Raw genomic sequence first — 20,651 nt, 5'->3', positions numbered from 1 at the left:
CTCGCTCCAGCCCCGAGAAGGCCAGCATCCTCAAGGCCTATGACAGGATCCAGCACCGGGTCTTGGTGGATGACCCAATCCTGTGCAAGGCAGGCAATCCCTCTCCCCAAAATAAACACGAAAACAGTGAGGGACTTCATCCGCCAGCAGGAGAGGCTGGTGAATCTGCCGTCATCTCAAAGACCACCTCTGTGTCGTCTGAAGAGCTGCCTCCTGCACCGCGCCAGCCTGCCGTCCTCCCTCCACCTGACTACCCCGTGATGGAGTACGTCCCCACGCCCAGCACAGATAATAATAATAAAATTAATCAATATAGTTAAACCATGATAACCACAGGTGTGTTTAACATGGATCCATTGTTGCCCACCTTGAGCCTTTTAGATACAAGTGTGCCACAAAATAGGCAACAATGCCTTCTTAAGGCTTCGAAGGAGGCCAAGGCACTGGCTTGTCGAAACTCCTGCTTTGACAGGAACACGGCCCAGGATAAAAAGACGGCTTGTGAGGAAGGTCGGTGTGGGCAATATCTTGGCACTAGGGCTGATGATGCGTTTCCACCCTGTGTTTTGTGCTCGTCATTAAAGTAATTACAATTTCTATATGTGCAGCTAAAAGGAAATGTCTGCCTATCACCTCGACACCCACAGAGGTGCAGTACCCCGGCCAGATTAATCTGAGCTTTGGGAAGTACAACAGCCAAAGTTTTAAATGGCTGGTTGAAAATGATGTCGGGTACATTAAGTAGTAAGTATGTTGCACTAAACAGAAAGAAAATTTTTCTTGATTTGTTTTTTCCATAAATTAATTATCTTATGTGATATTTTAGTGTCCTTGATCTTCACATCAAAGATCGCCGCCAGCCTGAAAGTAAACCGAGCCATGGCGACTGGATGAAGGATCTCCTGCTGAGATATGTGCAGATATTTCCACAGGTCTCCTGCCACCTCGAGATAAATGTGGACAGGGCCATTTAGGGCAAGGAACGTTTCAGGTCATTCACGTTCCTGGAGATGTGGCAGTGGTACAGCCTGCACAAGACCCTTCAGGCTGACCCGCAAGCTGGGAAAAGGTTCAAGTCAAGTTAAGATAAGGAAACTGTGTAGGTCCAAGTATTCAGTGGTTGTTACATAAAGTGTTTAACATTTGAGGGCTAGCACAAAATGTGGGAGTCTGGGCTAGAGGGCTCCCCAAAGCTGACCTCATATGGCTAAAGGAGGATAAAGAAAGGGGACTTTTTCAGAGGGAAATGTCTTTTAAAGACAAGCGTGGCAACAAGAGGTGGAGGAAAGGCCTGAAGACTGACAGTATGTCGTTTAATCCTCCTGACTTTTTGACTGCTAGTGTTTTTTTGCAATCAAAACCATACTTTTCAGGAGATGTGGGATCTCTATAGCCAGTGTTCTGTCCAGAAGGCCAGACCAGGTGATTTTAGTTTGAGTGAGAGGGATTCGATCCAGAAGGCTTTCAGCTCTGTCAGCCGGTGGCTAAATACACCTGTGACCCGTATCACTAGTGTGCAAATGAAAAGATTTAGGAAGTTAATTTATGACAAAAAGAATCAATGCAAGTTATCTCAGTGTTTCCCCTAGGATTTTTTTTCAGGGGCGGGAGGACTGCTAGTGTTGCGGAGCGGGCGTGTTACGGATACGTGGTGTAAAAATTTTTTTGCAATCAAAAAGCATGTCTAATTAATTGAAATCATGTATTATGAATCATTAAACTTATACAACATTTTTTTTTTAATATATGAAAAAAAATTCACACTAATTCTGTGTTGTGTTTTTTCTGGTAATAAAATGAAGACATAAAACACAAATTTTATCATTTATCATCAATTTTAATCATATGAAATTAAATAAACTGTTTGTCAAATAACTTGCTGCACAATGAGCTTTACTGTTAAAATAAAAACATGGATTATTCCTTAATTTCAGTTTTGATGATAATTTATTTGGATTAGTGTTAGTATTATTACATCTCAATTCTAATGTACAACAGTAATATATTTCTGTCAAGTTAAACCAAACTTTTATTTTGACGGGTTGCCATGAAGACCTTTCGAGTTTCTGTGTTTATGTCATGATGATAGTTTTTCTCAAATGAAGCGGTTAAATGATCACGAAGTGACTTTCAGAGTGGATCTAGAGCCTGGAGAGGAAGTTCATGCATTTGTGTCTTCATATACGCCAAAAAACAGCGCAAGCGTCACACGTGCTTCAGTGTGTGTGTGTGTGTGGTAAATGAAACTGCGCGTCGGCGGCACCATTCATTCACACAGAACATGCAGGATTCGTATTTAAATAGTCTGTGTTTTAATATTCACACACGCTAGTCTACATCGCGATTTTGATTTCAAGTGTACTGAACTGCTTTCTATTTTTTCCTCAAATTTACAAATTCCGTGAAATTCCACGTTATACACTAAATTCCTTTTTTATGACTGGATTTCGTCAGCATTTTAGGGGGGGGGGGGGGGGGGGGGTTCCCCCCAAAACAATGGTAGGGGAAACACTGTATCTGAATCACAACATTAAATCATTGTTTTCAAATTATTACAATTTCAGCACATTACTTCTTTCATGATAAAAAAAAATGTTAATCAGAATGTTATGACTTATTATTTGTTACACAGAAATCAAGCTCTTCCATGAATGACCCCTCATGGCTGGATGAAACTCACTTACTAGAAGTGATCAAATCTAAGTCCACATCCACATCAAAGATGTCCTCATCTACAGCATCATCTGACAATCTTTTCTTTTTTAATGCTCTGTTCGGCCACACAACGGAGATCCATCATCTTTGGTGCAAAAGCTGAAGTTCAGTAAGTGTTACTCAGCCGCCCACTTGCTGGACTCCAGAAAGAACCGGCTGATGGACTGCATAATTAAGCAGCTGTGGCTTCATCCTGGTTGTGGCGGAAAGGCTCAAACGTCTCCACTGGAGCATCAGATCACTACAATGTACCAGCGTGTGCAGCAGAGTGACTGTGGATGATGCTGAACTCAGCAAACTTGGGATTTTGATCCTGAAAATCAACTCCAAGTGTGTTAGGGAGTTCATCAGGAGGGCTTGTCAGCCACAAATGTGACGGATCAATGTTTGTCTGTTCTCCGTCGTCATCAAAGCGTTTCTGGCACCAGCGACTGAGCGTCCAGATGAAAGACCTACAGTGCAGAATGAGGTCACTCCGTCTTCGGCAGACTAGAAAACTCAAACGAGACTCCCGCATCTGTTGCACGTGCCCCATTTCTCCCACTCAGCTGTTACCTGCACCAGTCCAGCAGGACTCCTTGGACTGCTTGCAGCTATATTTTGTAATGTGATTGGCATTAAAAAAAAAAAAAAAAAAAAAAAAAAAAAAACATCAGGAAGCATTTGTTACGAACCAGATTAGGGACAAACATAAAAAGCCGTTCAGAAATATTGCAAAACAAATTACAATGGCCAAGGTAAAAAAATAAATAAAAAAAGAGCAGCAAATTAATTGGCAGCAAAAAGTAACAAAACAATCAAACGGAAAATATAAACATACAGAAGTTAAGGACTGGTGAGCTAACTGATCTAAACTACAGCTCAGAGTTAAAACTTTCCTAACTCCAGAGAAAAATAACAAACACAAAAGGGCCTTCCGGGTCAGCTTACTTACCTAGGCTTTCCCTCTATTCTAATATAACTAAACAAACACAAACTCACCATCCTGTACAAAAGAAAAAATCCCAAACCACCAACAACAGCTTTCCTGAGCTCTTAAATAGGAAAAGGCTGCAGGTAGGGATGGGTATCGTTAAGGTTTTAACTGTATACTCTTATCGATACTGCTTATCAATCCGGTACGCAGTGTTGGGAAAGTTCATTTTCTACAGTTCAGTTCACACATTTTAAAATGAACTAGTTCAGTTCATACTTCAAAAAATTAACTAGTTCATAGCTTTTTTTTTAATTATTATTATTGCCACAGCCCATATACAACAACAGACAGCAATTATTTTATCGACGGGCAAAGTTTGCACAGAAATGTAAGATTTTTCCCATCCTCACCAACCTTGTCATAAAACTCGTTTAAATGATCATACGACGCCTCCTCGCTCGCTTCTTTGTCAACTACATGCTGCTTCTTGTCTTGATGACGCATGCGGCGGCCGCGGTGCGACACTGGAGGCTGGTGTTGCCAGATTGGGTGTTTTTTCCCCGCTACATATTAAGGCCTGTTTACGCGTGTTTTAGCCGGGTTTTCGCCTGGAAGGCTCTATAGAAATCTGGCACCCTATTGAACGAAGTTAAACTGAGAGAGCATACGTTTACAGACACCAGAATGAACGCGTTCACAGTAACGTTCATCAGGCAGTAATTCAGTACGTTCAGTTCACGTTCGCCCAAAAGATGAACGAGTTCATGAACCATCGTTTATTGAACGCGTTCAGGCACAACACTGCCGGTACGTTTACGGTATTCTTATCGGTTCTTATTGTTTTTATATATATTAAACAAAGATAAACAATTAAAGAAAGAGACCCATTATATAGGCACAGTGCTTTACACCGTGCTTTAAAGGGGTGGTTGATTGCGATTTCACTTTTTCCATTTTAAATAGTGTGTAATGTTGCTGTTCCAGTTCTGAGCAAAGTGGGAATTCCTCTGCCAAATATCACCAAGACCCTCCAGGAGTTCATCAGTTGTCAGAAAAGACGCATCACCATATTGAAGACCACGTCGATCTCCTCTAAAGATCTCCCTCCACCTGACTGCACACAGATTGAATATGTACATATTACAAGCACAGCAGGAACAAGGTCTTGAAAGAACGGACACGATGATGCCAGATCCACAGACTCAGTCTCAGCAAAACTCCCTGAATCTGCACAGACGTCTCACACAGCGGAGCGATCCTGTCCAGAGCCACACTGTACAAAAGAAAACACACAGTTAATCTTACTTCTCCAAACAACTCAGGGACACAAAAAGTACAAAATAGTTTTTGTCCTCAAAAGTATCAGACAAAACAGTGTATAGAAGTTATTAACATTTCACCAGTTGTGGATGCACACAAGTAAACTTAGACTTGTTATTGTGAATTTCAACTAGGAATACTGTTGTGTAATAATTCTTTCAAAAGTTTAGTCGAAATATTAAAGGTGCTCTAAGCGATGTCACGCGTTTTTTAGGCCATAACGTTTTTGTCACATACAGCAAACATCTCCTCACTATCCGCTGGCTGCCTGTCCCCTGAACACACTGTAAAAAAACGCGGTCTCTGCAGACAGCCCAGGCTCCACAAACGGCAACAAAAACAAACTGCGGCGACCCGCACCACGAAACATAACAAACTGTTCCAGCCAATGACCGACAAGAAGGGTTTGGGGGGTTAGTGTGCGGATGAGGAGGAGGGAGGGTCGAGCTAGCCTCCGTTTTGTTTGACAATAGTTCGAACGTCAACAAGAAGTGACGTCACCCAGGATCGCTTAGAGAACCTTTAAAACAGAACTTAGCAATATTCAATGTAACTATATTTTATGTAACTGTAGATAAATTCACAATTGATTATGTCAAAATGTAACAAAGACAATCATGCAGCAACATTTCTTCATATAACCATGCAGCAACATTTCTTCATATAACCAGGCACAATCACAGCAGTTTGGTGATTCACCACATGTTTTTGTAGCTGGATACTGTTACATCATCACCCCCCTTTCGAGTGTTCATACGAATTAAATTTGAGCATATGATTTCATAAACTAGCTTTATAAATACAACTTAAACATGATTCAAAAATTAAAATTAAAGAGCATTTTAAGAGCATTGCTCTGTTTCCATAGATGAAAATGCACTCGTTATGTAAATATAATTAAGTTCTATTATTGTACCAGTAAATCAGGGGAGAGCGCGAACGCAGTCCCCCACTACCAGAAATTATGCAGTCGAGATTCCCACATTTGGGGAATTCGCAGGGGTCAGCACAACCGGAGTGCAATGGCTGAGCCTCGCCCTGGGTGAACCACCTTCATGATCATGGTGTCTCCCCTGCCAGGTAAGTATGAGTTGTACACGTTCCCTCTCGAGGACTTACTGAAGGCAACATCATCCTCAACCACGGTGAGACGCCACTTCACTACACATGGTTCATCATCAAGATCTATTAGAAACCCTCAATCTATGATCTAAACTCTGGATCTTGTTAAATCATGGGTTGTGTTGTTTTTACAGTCGTAATGTCTAGGCTGACTGTTGAAAATTAGACCTTCCAACTGGACTTCCCTGAACACTGTAGATCTCTCTACCAATCATAGAGAAGATTTGACTCGACTCCACCAATCAGACAAGAGAGACACGTTTTGCATGTGAAATGGTGCAGTTACAGCATCTGCCAGCAGGGGCAAATGGGACTAATCAAATTGTGAACCACTGCTTTTGCACACAAAAGTTACTCATTGAATAAAACCTGCAGTTTCACATGAAAAAAGAAGATAGTCGGCTGCATCACTACACAATAGATACTATATATATACTAGTAAAGGTAGAATTATGATTATGCTTGCTTAATATTTACAAAATACTATGACAATTCTCAACAACTTTAAAACACCCATACCCAACTACATAAACTATTTCTATTAACCTCTACTGTCACACAAGACTAAACTAATTTCTTACATTAACCACTTTAGGGGGTGCACCGTTCCCGGAAGTACTGCAATACCGGGTCGATGCGTGGAGTGGACGGAGCAAGCCCCTATTCCATCTCCCTGATCCAAAAATCAATTTAATATATGGTGCCCGGGTAGGGCACGTATCAGATATTAAACTGATAAAAACAGATACTACACTTGATCTTAGCCAAAAGGCCGAGAAGCGATACCCACAATTGGTCAGCAGTAGCAACTGCACTCTTTGAAACGGCAAATCTGATGATGGTGAGTATTTATTATATTATTTTTACTCAGAGTTCTTGAACAGAATGTAATTGTTAACATTACTCCGATAAGGCTTAAAGGGTCATAAACCCCCTTACTTTTTCACTGGTCGTTCACACCTTTTTTTTTAAAAGGCTGAAGAAAAGTGTGTAGAAAGCTGTGGTGAGAGGGGGGAGGGGAGGTAAGACAAAAACAACTCAATAGACCTACGTCACACTCACTACAGACATGAAAGAACAATAAAATGTGAAAGAACCTCCTACGCTGTTGACGTAGAGTAAACTGTGCAGCGCTTCTGGGGTCAACATCAGAACGCCGGCTCATTATTGGCCGACGCTTTTCAAGTGAGCGACGCTGTTCAAGAACCTTACCTCCGGCACCGTGTCAACCGTCAGTTCTCCCTTCACCGACTACGAACAGATAGTGTATGAGCACATTCCCAGCAAGGCAGGTACCAAAGTGTTAAAAGGAAGATCAGACATCGCAACACCAGCTCCAAAGACTCCGTTCCAGGTCTCCGTCTATAAATCTCCCCTAACATCTCGCATACTCCAGCAGAAACCTTCAATCTTTGCTAACATCTTCAGTCCTCTACCTAAAATAATTGGATCTACCACTACTGCACAATCATTTCCACCACCAGCACTCTTTTCCACCGCCACCACCACTACTACTACTAAGATTCTGGACACATCTGCCATCACAACACCGGAGGAAGCATCTTCCAGCCATGGCGACACATCACAGAGAGCTAACACCCCATTCTGGTCCCAAGCTAACAATCCAGCCTGGTCCCGAGGTACGATATACAAAAGAAAATACACAGAAAATCTTACTCCAGTCGGAGCCAAGGTATCGCGTGTACACAACTTGCCAACCTGTAGACTGTGCAAGCAACCAACTCAGGGGCACCCAAAATATAAAAAAGAAGACTTTGTCACGTGAAAATGATGTCTACGTCCGCAGGATTGGACACAGTAACGTACAGCAGTTACGAACACTTCACCACAGTCGTTGATGCACTCCAGTGAAAAAAAGTTTACTACAGTTTACATTGATTACTGTGTATAATTTTTTTTTTTATATAGTTTTATAATCTGTCAAATAATGTGTCATGTAAACAAAGTCAATATTTAGTTTTGTTTACAATTTTAGGTTTGTTTACTTAATGCAAATAGTATTTTAGATTTCATCTACGGCTGATGTTTAAATTTTACGTTTCATCTATCTCTAATATTTACATTTTATATTCCATCTACCTCTTATATTTACATTTTAGATTTCATCTCCCTCTAATTCTAATATTTTACTATTTATGTAGTTAGTATTGTTTATTTTGCCATTTATTTTATATTTCATTTCAACTCTTTTATTTGTGTCAGTTTATTTACTAACTTTAATATTTGTATGTAAACTGATTCAGTGAATAAAGCATTCAACAACAACAATTGCAAAGTGAATGGCTACTTCATTTATAAACAGGATGCATTTTAAAACACATAAAAAGGATCCTACATACTGTACATGTGCTACTCACAGGTAGTTCTAATATTTGTACATGTGCTACTCACAGATAGTTCAAATATTTCATCCAAGTAATATTTCTCATCTGTTCTGAAACCAAAACATCAATAGACCATCAATAACAATGACAAAATGCAGCAACACGTTCACCACGTTTTATACAGCAACTTAAACAACACACGCACTCTTTTTGCTACTGTAGAGAGACTGACAAACCCCCCAAGCCAGAGTTTGCTTCTTTCTTCTCTGAGAAAATCAATAATATCAGAAAGGTGACCAGCACATCCTTGAGTTGCTCTGGGGTCAGACAGATCAGACCACAACCGGAGAAAGTAGTTACTATGTCTGTTTTCGAAGAAATTGAAGGCAAAATTTTGGAAGAAACCGTACAGCACCTTAAAACATCAACCTGCGCCCTTGACGCACTTCCCACATCTTTTTTCAAAAGTGTGTTAAACAGCTTAGAAGCAGATCTCCTAGAAGTGGTAAATGCCTCACTTCTCTCTGGGAGTTTTCCAAACTCCCTGAAAACTGCAGTTGTCAAGCCCCTCCTGAAAAAGAGCACTCTGGATAAGACCATCTTAAGCAACTATAGACCGAACTCAAATCTTCCTTTCATAGGCAAGATCATTGAAAAAGTTGTCTTCAATCAGCTGAACAAATTCTTAAGCTTGAATGGATACTTTGACAATTTTCAATCTGGTTTCCGATCGCATCACAGCACAGAGACAGCGCTCATAAAGATAATAAACGATATTCGCTTAAATACTGATACAGGCAAATTATCAGTACTGGTACTTAGGCATAAAAAAAAAAAGAAGTTTGGTTCCGGTTTGTTGTCAGTTGAGGTCATGGGTCGGTAGGGAATGTTTTTTTTTTTTTTTTTTTGGCAGCAAGGGATAGGTAGGAAATTATTCAGGGCTCGACCTTGTACTTTTCATGTGCTTGCCCTCCGAACAAGTAAATCTGTCATTCACATCAAAAAAGTTGCTTGTCCAGATTTTTTTAAATTTTATTTATTTATTCTGAAGCAATATTCTCATCAGTGTTCAATCAGCTTTGATATTTAAATTGGCATATTGTAATATCTGCACCTTTGAAGGGTATCCCGTCCCCCAATCTTATTAAATGCCCTATAGTGTCGTCTTATTCTAAATAATTGAATTTATTGATCAAATTTAGGAATTTAAAATGAAAGATGAAGCATACTGTTACCCTAGGTAGGGCTGATCAAATTAAATAATTTACACTGAAAAATTACAATTGCATAAAATAATGTTATGAAATTGATTTAGATGTACAAATAAGAAACATTGGAAAGAAGTATACTAGGCTACTTATAAACATAACAATAAACTGCCAATAGGTGGCGGAGGGCGGCCGTATTAATGAGTGAGTCATTGATTCATTAATTCAAATGATTCGTTTAAACGGTTGATTCATTCAAGAATGAGACGGATGTTAATGAATGGGTCATTGAATCTTTGACTCAACCGATTCGGTCAAAATGCTGAATCATTCAGTAATGAAAACAGGTCGAGTGTTCCTGTGATGTGCCGTGGTTCTGCTGTGATTTTTGTTTGGAACTATTTTCGCTGCTGAAACAGAACAAAAACAGCCAATATTCATTGCATCTAAAAGTGACTTAATTTGAACTGTTTATTGAACTGTTGTAGGAAATCAATGTCACATTTTCAATCGTGATGGTATTCATTCAGGAAAAATAATTGAGGCTGCTTAAAATATAGAAACTCCACATTTAGATTTTTTAGAGGCAGTATGTTGTTAACTGAGTGTGTGTGTGTGTGTGTGCTGCGCTCATGTGTGTAGATTTCTCCTCGAGAGGCTGCGCGAGCGTCAACAGCGCAACCTCACCGTCAGCAGGCTAATACATTTATTATCCACAATCGATCGCAACTTACAATAAATGTAATAAAATCAGAATCATTCTCTCGGTTTAGTGATTCCCTAGTTATTTTTTTGTTTGTTATTGATGTTCTAATCAGGCTACTTGTCCGTTTGGGCAAGTAAAATTCTCTTTTACTTGTCCTTCAAAAATCCATTTGTCCCGGACAAGCGGACAAGTTAGACGGGCTCTGGAGATACGAAGTGCGGCAGATTAGAGTGTTTTGGATTGCATAAAATAATAAAAGAAACGAACAAATACATGGCGAAAGAAGTGGTAGACAGCAGAAGAGGGTATTGGGATTTGGGATGATTTTTAATGAAACTCGGGAGGCGGATGGAGGTTACTCTTTAACGCATCATGTGGTGTGTGCGTGCCTATGAATGCATGCATTTGTATGTGTGCGTAATGCGTATATGAATAAAAGTGTCCTAAATGACACCAAAAAAAAAAGACTTGTATATGTATTATTGTTCAGTTTGACGAACGATGTGTGAACGACCATGTAGCTGCCTCGTTTGTTTTGCTGGAGGACAAGCATCTTGCATCGCGTGCTATAAAAATACGGTGCTGTACAAAAACGTAAATTATAGTTCGCCTCAAAGTTTTGTATTTGTGTATTTATTTAATTTTGATTATTTCTTCCCCAAGCTCATAAAATAAATTTGGGTCGCACATAAATTGACAGGGTCGGTTGGAAACCGGAACCAAACAATTTTTTTTTTTATGCCTTAGGGTTGGGAACCGAGAACCGGTTCTTATGCAGAACCGGTAGTGTTTTTTCAAAAATACCGGAACCGTGCGAAATTCCTGAGTTTTTCCTGAGAAAATGTCATATTGCGATTAATGAGGTCAATATTGCGATTGCGATATGCGATTGCGATATAATAAACAAATGGTTTCATGAGTCAACTTGCTTGGTTCTAAAGTAAAATGCACACACAGATTAGTGATCATTCTGTGTATTAATGTGTATTTCTCAACTCAAACTAGCAACAACAACTAAATGATTGATAACACCTATAATGATAAATAAACCATTAATGTCTGGATAAAAATGACGACACCCCCCACATTTTAAACGTTAATTATAGCCATCCAACATTACAGTGATTCCATCAATACAATTGAAAGCTGTCAACTTCTAAAATATTTATTAGGCTTAAAAAAAAAAAAAAGCTTTTAAATTAAGTGAACTTCAAACAATCCTCACATAAACCCATAATAAATGCCATATTTACCTGTGCCCTTCCTGTCTTAACAGGTAGGATTGAGGATTTATATACAGAAATTGAATAAAGTTATCAAACAGTCTGCGCTGCATGAATTATAAATATATAGACTAATCCTTATTAAAGCTACAAAACTTCTTTAGTCAAGAGCAGTGTGTAAATTTTCTGTTCCCTTTATTCTTTGATTAACTTTACTGACAGAACGCTTTATTCGCTGCTGGCCCTTTAAGAGCAGCCGTTGCCGAGACGCGGATCTCACACGCGCCTCATTCTCTCACAAGCACAACTCTTTTCGTCCATCATAAGACTGTTCTTATGTTATGAAGATAATCGACAAAACAACATTTTGGCATAATTGTGTGTGTTATTGTTCTTTCAAGCTCGAAAGAGAACTGTATTCTGGCACCCGGTCTGTGCACGCGCATTATACTGGCGCGCGTTATTCTGTGAGTCACATTCAGGACATTCACAGGCAGCGCGCTCTCTTTTGACTTCTTGTCGTGCAAAATGGGTTTTAGGCATTTGCACGAATAAGAGCGGGATCATGTAACACTAAAGGATGACAAAAAAGAAGAGATGCGGTGTTAATAGCCCTAATTTGTTTATTTCATATAAAATCGCGGCATTTTGCGTTATATAATCGCATAGGTTTGACATCGCGATTACGATTGCGATACGATTAATCGTGCAGCACTAATGTCTACTGTAGCAACCAAAACAGTTAATCACCTTTTGAAAGTCGCTTCAAATAACGAAAATTCGCTTCAGAATTTACAAAATGTATATAATGAGCGATTACATCATGAATGCCTTTTTTCAAAACGTGTTTTTGTCATATCCTGAATCACTACGGTAAGGCTGTAATAAGCGTTTAGACTCGGACTACTTTACACTGGTCGGTTCGGCACTGCTGCGGAGTAGCCCAGTGCCTGCGTGACTCACCCGCGTCATGGACAAACATAGAAAAGTAGCTCCGGCTACAATGTTCTTCCGCAAGACGCATGCATTTCTGTTTATTAACTGCTAGAGCACTTTAATCCAGTAAGGAAACTAGTTTTTATGAATCAATCATTCAAACCGATTTTAAAAATATTATATTTTACCTGTCTGGATCCTACATGTGAGCATATTCTACCCCTTCTGAGAGGGTATTCCACTGCTGGAGATACAATAAGATATAGGAGAGGTCCCAAATTATCCTTGAGAATGCAACATTTTTTATTTTCCTTCAGAAAAAATTGCTAAATAATATGTTGCATTTGTTGACATTGCCAGTCTGTTAAACTCATTTGACAAGTATCAGAAATAAAACACAAAAAGGATTGTGTATTTTCCCCATACTACTATTTGTATTAGTTGTTTTAATAATTTTTATTGAATGGGAACCGGAATCGGAATCGTTTGGCGGAGCCGGAACCGAAAAATTTCTTACGATTCCCAAACCTACTGGTACTACTCGACCTCAGTGCTGCATTTGACACTGTCGATCACGACATACTTCTTGACAGGCTGGAAAACTGGGTGGGGCTTTCTGGGACAGTCCTAAAATGGTTCAGGTTATACTTAGAAGGGAGAGGTTATTATGGGAGTATAGGAGACCATAAGTCTGAGTGGACATCCATGACATGCGGAGTCCCTCAAGGCTCAATTCTTGCACCACTCCTATTCAACCTGTACATGCTCCCAATGAGCCAAATAATGAGAAAGAACCAAATTGCTTACCACAGCTATGCAGACGACACACAGCTCTACTTAGCCCTATCGCCTAACGACTACAGCCCCATTGACTCCCTGTGCCAATGCATTGATGAAGTAAACAGTTGGATGTGCCAAAACTTTCTTCAGTTAAACAAAGACAAAACTGAAGTCATTGCGTTTGGAAACAAAGATGAAGTTCTCAAGGTGAATGCATACCTTGACGCTAGGGGTCTAACAACTAAAAATCAAGTCAGGAATCTTGGTGTGTCTCTAGAGTCAGACCTTAGTTTCAGTAGTCATATCAAAGCAATAACTAAATCTGCATACTATCATCTGAAAAATATTGCAAGAATTAGATGCTTTGTTTCCAGTCAAGACTTAGAGAAACTTGTGCATGCTTTTATCACCAGCAGGGTGGATTATTGTAAGGGACTCCTCACTGGCCTTCCTAAAAAGACCATCAAGTCAAAGCGTTTATTGTCATATGCACAGTGAGAAAAAACAAGTTTTCCCTGTACAATGAAATTCTTTCTTTGCTGTCCACACTGATTGCCAGGACTAGTGCAAAGTACTTATAAAAAGAACAAGCACACATACACACACACAAAATAAAATCCTATAAAATAAAAATTAGACTTAAAAATTAGGATTAAGTATAGTATATCTATGAATGCAAATGTACAATACTGATTGAGCAATACAATAATACTTTAAAGTGCAATTCAAGTGCCTCTCCCTAATAAATAGCAACAGTAATAACAGATGTGCAATGATGCAACAATTTGTCCACAAATTCTACTATGAGATGAGACTAATCTATGTCCACTGGCTATCTGTTTAAAAGTCTGATAGCTGATGGGTAGAACGAGTTTTTAAGTCTGGAAGTCCTGCATTTCACACTTCTATACCTCCGACTATCCCAGGTGCAGCTCATACAGAACGCTGCTGCCAGGATTCTGAGCAGGACCAGAAAATATGAACATATCACACCAGTCCTCAGGTCTTTACACTGGCTCCCAGTTACATTTAGGATTGATTTTAAAGTATTATTACTGGTATATAAATCATTCAATGGGCTAGGACCTCAATATATTGCAGATATGCTCACTGAATATAAACCTAACAGATCATTAGGATCACATCAGCTAGAAATACCAAGGGTTCACTCTAAGCATGGAGAGTCTGCTTTTAGCTATTATGCCAGACGCAGCTGGAACCAGCTTCCAGAGGAGATCAGATGTGCTCCTACAGTAGTTACATTCAAATCCAGACTCAAAACAAATCTGTTTAGCTGTGCATTTACTGAATAAGCACTGTGCCACTGTTCGTCCGACTGTTTTTACTGTACTTTATTTTATTTTTTATTCTTAACTGTTTTAATTATTCTTATTTGTTTTGATTATTTTAATTTCTTCTATGTAAAGCACTTTGAATTACCATTGTGTATGAAATGTGCTATATAAATAAACTTGCCTTGCCTTATACTGTGTGTTACTTGATCGCCCCCCTTTCGATTCTCCATACGCCCCTCTTTGCTCCACTGGTGCCGGCTAGTAGGTGTTACTGGCCACTGTTTTGCATTTAATGTAAGTGGATTAAAACACCTTTCTATGGACGTATTGGATATTTTTCAGCGCTGTAATGAACATGGCAATGCAGCTGTAACAGGGGTTGCCTAGAATCACTATCAAGTTACATTTATATTCTTCACATAATTTATTTATTAAACATTTACATTCCATAGAAGCCTTCTTTTTCCCAGATTCTACTTATAGTGATTAGAGTCGCTCAGCAGCTCCAAACAAAAGTTTATTATTAAAGTTTAAAAGTTGCTTATTGAGCCTGAACTTAAAAATAAATTCTAATTTCAGTGTCTAATATTGTATAAATTTGCTTTATGCAATTTAAACATGATTAAAGAACTACAATTGAATCGCTCAGCAGCTCCAAAAAAATGGACCTAGATTTGTTAACAGACAGGAGATGCTTCTTGAGCCTAAACTTATTTAATTCTGTGTCTGACATTGCATATTCTTTACAAATGCAATTTAAACATGATTGAATAACAAAAAACTACAGTCCAAATATGTTGAAAACATTACGCTGATCCAATAGATGAAAGATATGCTTAATCTCGCAATTCATTATTCAATTCTATTATTGTACCTGAAAATCAGGGGAGAGTGCGAACGCAGTCCCCCACTACCAGAAATTATGCAGTCGAGATTCCCACATTTGGGGAATTCGCAGGGGTCAGCACAACCGGAGTGCAATGGCTGAGCCTCGCCCTGGGTGAACCACCTTCATGATCATGGTGTCTCCCCTGCCAGGTAAGTATGAGTTGTACACGTTCCCTCTCGAGGACTTACTGAAGGCAACATCATCCTCAACCACGGTGAGACGCCACTTCACTACACATGGTTCATCATCAAGATCTATTAGAAACCCTCAATCTATGATCTAAACTCTGGATCTTGTTAAATCATCAGTCATGTTTTACCAGTTGTACTGTCTAGGCTGACTGTTGACAATTAGACCTTCGACTGGCCGAGAGTCTACATTCCCTGAACACTCGACTGTGGATCTCTCTACCAATCATAGAGAAGATTTGACTCGACTCCACCAATCAGACAAGAGACATGTTTTGCATGTGAAATGGTGCAGTTACAGCATCTGCCAGCAGGGCAAAGGGGACAAATCAAATTGTGAAGTGTGAACCACTGCTTTTGCACACAAAAGTGTATCATTGAATAAAACCTACAGTTTCACATGAAAAAAGAAGATAGTCGGCTGCATCACCACACAAAATACTATATACACACACACTAGTAAAGGTAGAAAGATGATTATGCTTGCTTAATATTTCCAAAATACTATGACAATTCTCAACAAGTTTAAAACACCCTGTCACACAAGACTAAACTAATTTCTTACATTAACCACTTTAGGGGGTGCACCGTTCCCGGAAGTACTGCAATACCGGGTCGATGCGTGGAGTGGACGGAGCAAGCCCCTATTCCATCTCCCTAATCCAAAAATCAATTTAATATATGGTGCCCGGGTAGGGCACGTATCAGATATTAAACTGATAAGAACAGATACTACACTTGATCTTAGCCAAAAGGCCGAGAAGCGATACCCACAATTGGTCAGCAGTAGCAACTGCACTCTTTGAAACAGCAAATCTGATGATGGTGAGTATTTATTATATTATTTTTACTCCGAGTTCTTGAATAGAATGTAATTGTTAACATTACTCCGATAAGGCTTAAAGGGTCATAAACCCCCCTTACTTTTTCACCGGTCATTCACACCTCAGATTTGAAAAAGGCTGAAGAAAAGTGTGTAGAGGGGAGGGGGAGGGGGGGGGGGGGGGGTATGAGGGGGAGGGTTACCACAAAAACAACTCAATAGACCTACGTCACACTCACTACTAGGGATGGGACGAAATATCGTTTGACAAAATATCGCGATACAAAACGTGACGAAACGCATCGAGGTCGGAAAAAAATGGATCGCGAAATAAAGATAGATGGCACTGCTGCATGATTTGCGTAGTATATAAATAATTTAGTGTATTATATGTGTGTGTGTGTGTATGTATATGGGGCAGACATACAGTCTATGGTGGCAGGCTGGCAGCACCATCTGCTGATCAAGCAGGGTAAAACTAAATGAAAAAAAAAATTATATCCGGGGAACGGTGCGGTACGTCATCACGTCAAGACAGCGCATGTTGCAACAACAACACTGCAGTCTACAGCGAGCTAACAAATATTAGCATCAGTACCAACTGCCTTGCCCCCAAACAGCCGACCATGGAGTCAAATGTATATATATACCGTAAAACTTCAAATAATAGCCCGGGCTTTTATTTTCCCAAATCGTCGAACTGCACCGGCTTGTATTTGAGACAGGCGTCTATATGAGACCGGCCTTTATAATTTAGTGTTGAGATGTTGTTCATTGAGTCTAAGTAAGCCTAGAGTCTCTAATCTCTAAAAATCTCCAAATGCTCCACGTGAAACTGCGGTCTTCAGACCTTTTACTATCGTATCAATTGATTTTGATTAATATGCGCGAGGGAGAGAGAGCAAGACAGCGCTCGTTTTGTTTGAAGACGTGAGAGTGCGCGCGCGGCCGGGGCTCTCTCTCGCTCTCTCTCTCTGCTCGTTATGCGCCCTGTCAAGCGCAGCAGTCAATTCATTCTACATCACTCGCCGATCAAAAAAGGCTTTGGCAGGACACACATTTGCTTTGGCGGCCAAAGCAAATGAATAAGTTGTTGTTATACAGTAGGCTAATATTTTTTCCTTTTTTGATATCGTATCGTGACGTATCGTATCGTGACCCTGGCATATCGAGGTGCATCGTATCGTGAGTTTAAGTGTATCGTCCCATCCCTACTCACTACAGACATGAAAGAACAGTAAAATGTGAAAGAACCTCCTACGCTGTTGACGTAGAGTAAACTGTGCAGCGCTTCCGGGTTCACCGTCAGAACGCCGGCTCATTATTGGCCGACGCTGTTCAAGTGAGCATCACGACACATGAGTGCGGAGCTGGCCAATCACAACATGAGGGTAAGTAATTAATGACAGAAATGTCCTTTTTGGGTGAACTAACCCTTTAAAGTCCACTTGTGGTGAAAATCAAGCTTTTAATGTTTTTAATATGCTTTAAGACAAACCATGTGCAAAGTCATAAGTCAACAGCATTGCTGAGTATTTTCTCATTAAAACTACTGTGAACCAAAAACAGTCTCACAATCGCTGGTGTTTATGACGTCACAAACTACCAAAACCAATCAGGTCAACATGTGATCGTCAACGAGTGGATCTCTGAGCTGGGGTGAGTGAGTGGAGGCGGAGCTAATTTGCATATTCATAGAACCGTGTATACTAAATGAGGCAACGGTGTAGAGTTACATTCAAGCTATTTTAAGACATGAATAAATTTTTTCCAAGGAGAAAACTTTTACATGTCATTTTGATGATCAAAGTAGTTTTCGGGATAAAATTATTGACTACAGGGGGACTTTAGCTGAATAATCCACTGTGTTATCACGTCCATATCAGAGATACTACTGTACCAATTAATGATTTGAAGATGAATTTAGAGAGCATCACAGGCTTATAAATGGTAGATAAATGTAGAAATTACTTATAACTCCATAAACTAAGCACTTTTCAATTCTATTATTGAACCAGTATATCAGGGGAGAGCGCGAACGCAGTCCCCCACTACCAGAAATTATGCAGTCGAGATTCCCACATTTGGGGAATTCGCAGGGGTCAGCACAACCGGAGTGCAATGGCTGAGCCTCGCCCTGGGTGAACCACCTTCATGATCATGGTGTCTCCCCTGCCAGGTAAGTATGAGTTGTACACGTTCCCTGTAGAGGCGCCACTAAAGGCAACATCATTCTCAACCACGGTGAGACGCCACTTCACTACACATGGTTCATCATCACGATCTACTCTAACCCTCAATCTATGATCTAACCAGGCCTGAGGGAGCTCTTTTCCAGCTACAAGATTGCTTTGCTCAGACCAAATGGGAGTTATTTGAACATCAGGAATTAGAGGAGTATACGCAAACTGCTCTGTTTTATATAACAAGTTGTATTGACACAGTCACAGTGAACAAACTGGATCCGAGTTTATATATAAATCAGAAACCATGGGTGACGAAAGAAGCCCACACCCTCCTCAAAGCAAGGGATACTGCCTTCAAGTCAGGAGACAGGGCAGGGCTCCAGACTAACTTTTTTTACTAGGAGCGCTGTTGCCCCTGACTGAAAATTTTAGGAGCACAAGCAGAAAATTTAGGGGCACACCTTAAATCAGCTTGCAATGCAATTATTCAAATTTCCCCCAAAATAACTGTAATACTGACAAATTCTTTAAAGGGTCACTTCACCCATTTCAACATTAATCTTTATTGAAAGCGGGTCATATATGTAGTCGAAATGTAAAAGAAATTTTGAATTTGGTGCCCTCTTGACCGAGAAAAGACAGAAAGTAACTTTTGGGCGCATTTGTATGTAAGACAACAACTCCCACAATGCACCACATTGCACAGCTCCGCAAGCCACTCCCACTAATCCAGAACAGCGCAAACATCAGAGAAAAGAAATCACTCTTCCGTCTACAAAGCTAGCTGCCAAAAGAGTTTGAAATTCATTTCACACAAAATGTCTAGTTAGTTGGCTGTGGCGAGCAGGACGAGGGCGAGGGACGTAAGAGGACTGCGCGAGGCCGGTGGCGTGAGTGATAATGAATGACACCTGTGAGACGCAGCGGTCTCATATCTCTCACGGAGGAGCGGAGGCATAAAAGGAACAGGCCTGATTTTATGTTATGTTTTGTTTCTTTTGTGTGTGGCCAGCTGGCTTATACTTTTGTTTTGTATTTGTTTATTTTACTATTAAAATGTTTAAATGTTCGCCGGTTTCCGCGTCCTTCTTCCCACAACAACGAACCCGTTACATTGGCAAACTCATTAGCGAATTACTCCTCGTTTGTATTTCTTTCTATATGGTGAATTATTGCATGATACCTGGATGTTCCAGTCAGAACATATGCGGTGCGAAACTAGGATGGTTCACGTCACAATACAAACGTCCGTGTGCTCGTCTGATTCAGAGATTTCGTCCAGGAGAAATTGCCATCGTTGAAATTCTCTGCAGCAGACGGACTCTATCTGTGTCCGTAGCGCACAGCGAGAGCACAGGCACCAACAGTCCGCCCAGCTCGAGCCAGTCCGGGCTCCTCGTCCGCCTCCTGTTCCTCCATCAGGCTCAGCTGCTCTTCACTATATTGCGGCTCGTAAAGATAGCCACGAACAGCGGATTCGAGCAGCAGAATTTCAAAATCCTCTTCTTCCATATCATGTTTAGTTTCTTCCGTCATTGTCGTAACTTCTTATCTCCACAGCGCTTGTTAGCTTAGCTTATAAACAAGATGGCTGATATTGATTTCAGTATCTACAAGTGAAGTCCCACCCACTGATCTGTGATAGCTCTGTTATTGCATTAGGTCCAACCCCCTATGGGCGGGTTTGAAAGGGTGGGAACTAGTGCTTGTAGTCTTTACAGAAATCCCCCCCTCTTACACTTCCTCCTACAATGACGTAAAATGACGATTTTTGCGTCATTGTAGGAGGAAGTGAAAAGGGTAAATAGTGGATTTCTCTCGTCTCAGGGGGAAATGAGAGAGTGTTGCACGACCATTCAATAGTATGACTGGGTTTCTAACAATGGAAAGCTTAATGCAAATGGGTGAAGTGTCCCTTTAATAATAAAGAGACTTAACGTACAGATATTACGATATGCAGTTTTATTTTAAGTTCACAGGGCTCCAGACTCAAATTTGA

General features: G+C 40.2%; 5 non-coding genes across 5 annotated transcripts; all 5 read right to left on the bottom strand.

Moving 5' to 3' along the window:
• Positions 1-5,875: 5,875 nt before the first annotated feature.
• LOC130077600 (U1 spliceosomal RNA) lies at positions 5,876-6,039 on the bottom strand. The gene has a single exon (XR_008805801.1). It is a non-coding gene; the product is annotated as a U1 spliceosomal RNA (small nuclear RNA).
• A 627-nt stretch (positions 6,040-6,666) lies between these two features.
• Positions 6,667-6,857, bottom strand: LOC130077594 (U2 spliceosomal RNA). The gene has a single exon (XR_008805797.1). It is a non-coding gene; the product is annotated as a U2 spliceosomal RNA (small nuclear RNA).
• An 8,591-nt stretch (positions 6,858-15,448) lies between these two features.
• On the bottom strand, positions 15,449-15,612 carry LOC130077588 (U1 spliceosomal RNA). Its single transcript, XR_008805791.1, has one exon. It is a non-coding gene; the product is annotated as a U1 spliceosomal RNA (small nuclear RNA).
• Positions 15,613-16,220: 608 nt separating this feature from the next.
• Positions 16,221-16,411, bottom strand: LOC130077592 (U2 spliceosomal RNA). Its single transcript, XR_008805795.1, has one exon. It is a non-coding gene; the product is annotated as a U2 spliceosomal RNA (small nuclear RNA).
• Positions 16,412-18,489: 2,078 nt separating this feature from the next.
• LOC130077599 (U1 spliceosomal RNA) lies at positions 18,490-18,653 on the bottom strand. The gene has a single exon (XR_008805800.1). It is a non-coding gene; the product is annotated as a U1 spliceosomal RNA (small nuclear RNA).
• Positions 18,654-20,651: the final 1,998 nt, after the last annotated feature.

This window comes from Rhinichthys klamathensis, unplaced genomic scaffold (assembly GCF_029890125.1).
Source record: "Rhinichthys klamathensis goyatoka isolate OS25496 unplaced genomic scaffold, OSU_Roscu_1.1 h1tg000760l_1, whole genome shotgun sequence".
Lineage (NCBI taxonomy): Eukaryota > Metazoa > Chordata > Actinopteri > Cypriniformes > Leuciscidae > Rhinichthys > Rhinichthys klamathensis.
Note: the sequence above shows the minus strand (reverse complement) of the source record. Positions and strands in the feature narration are given on the sequence as shown.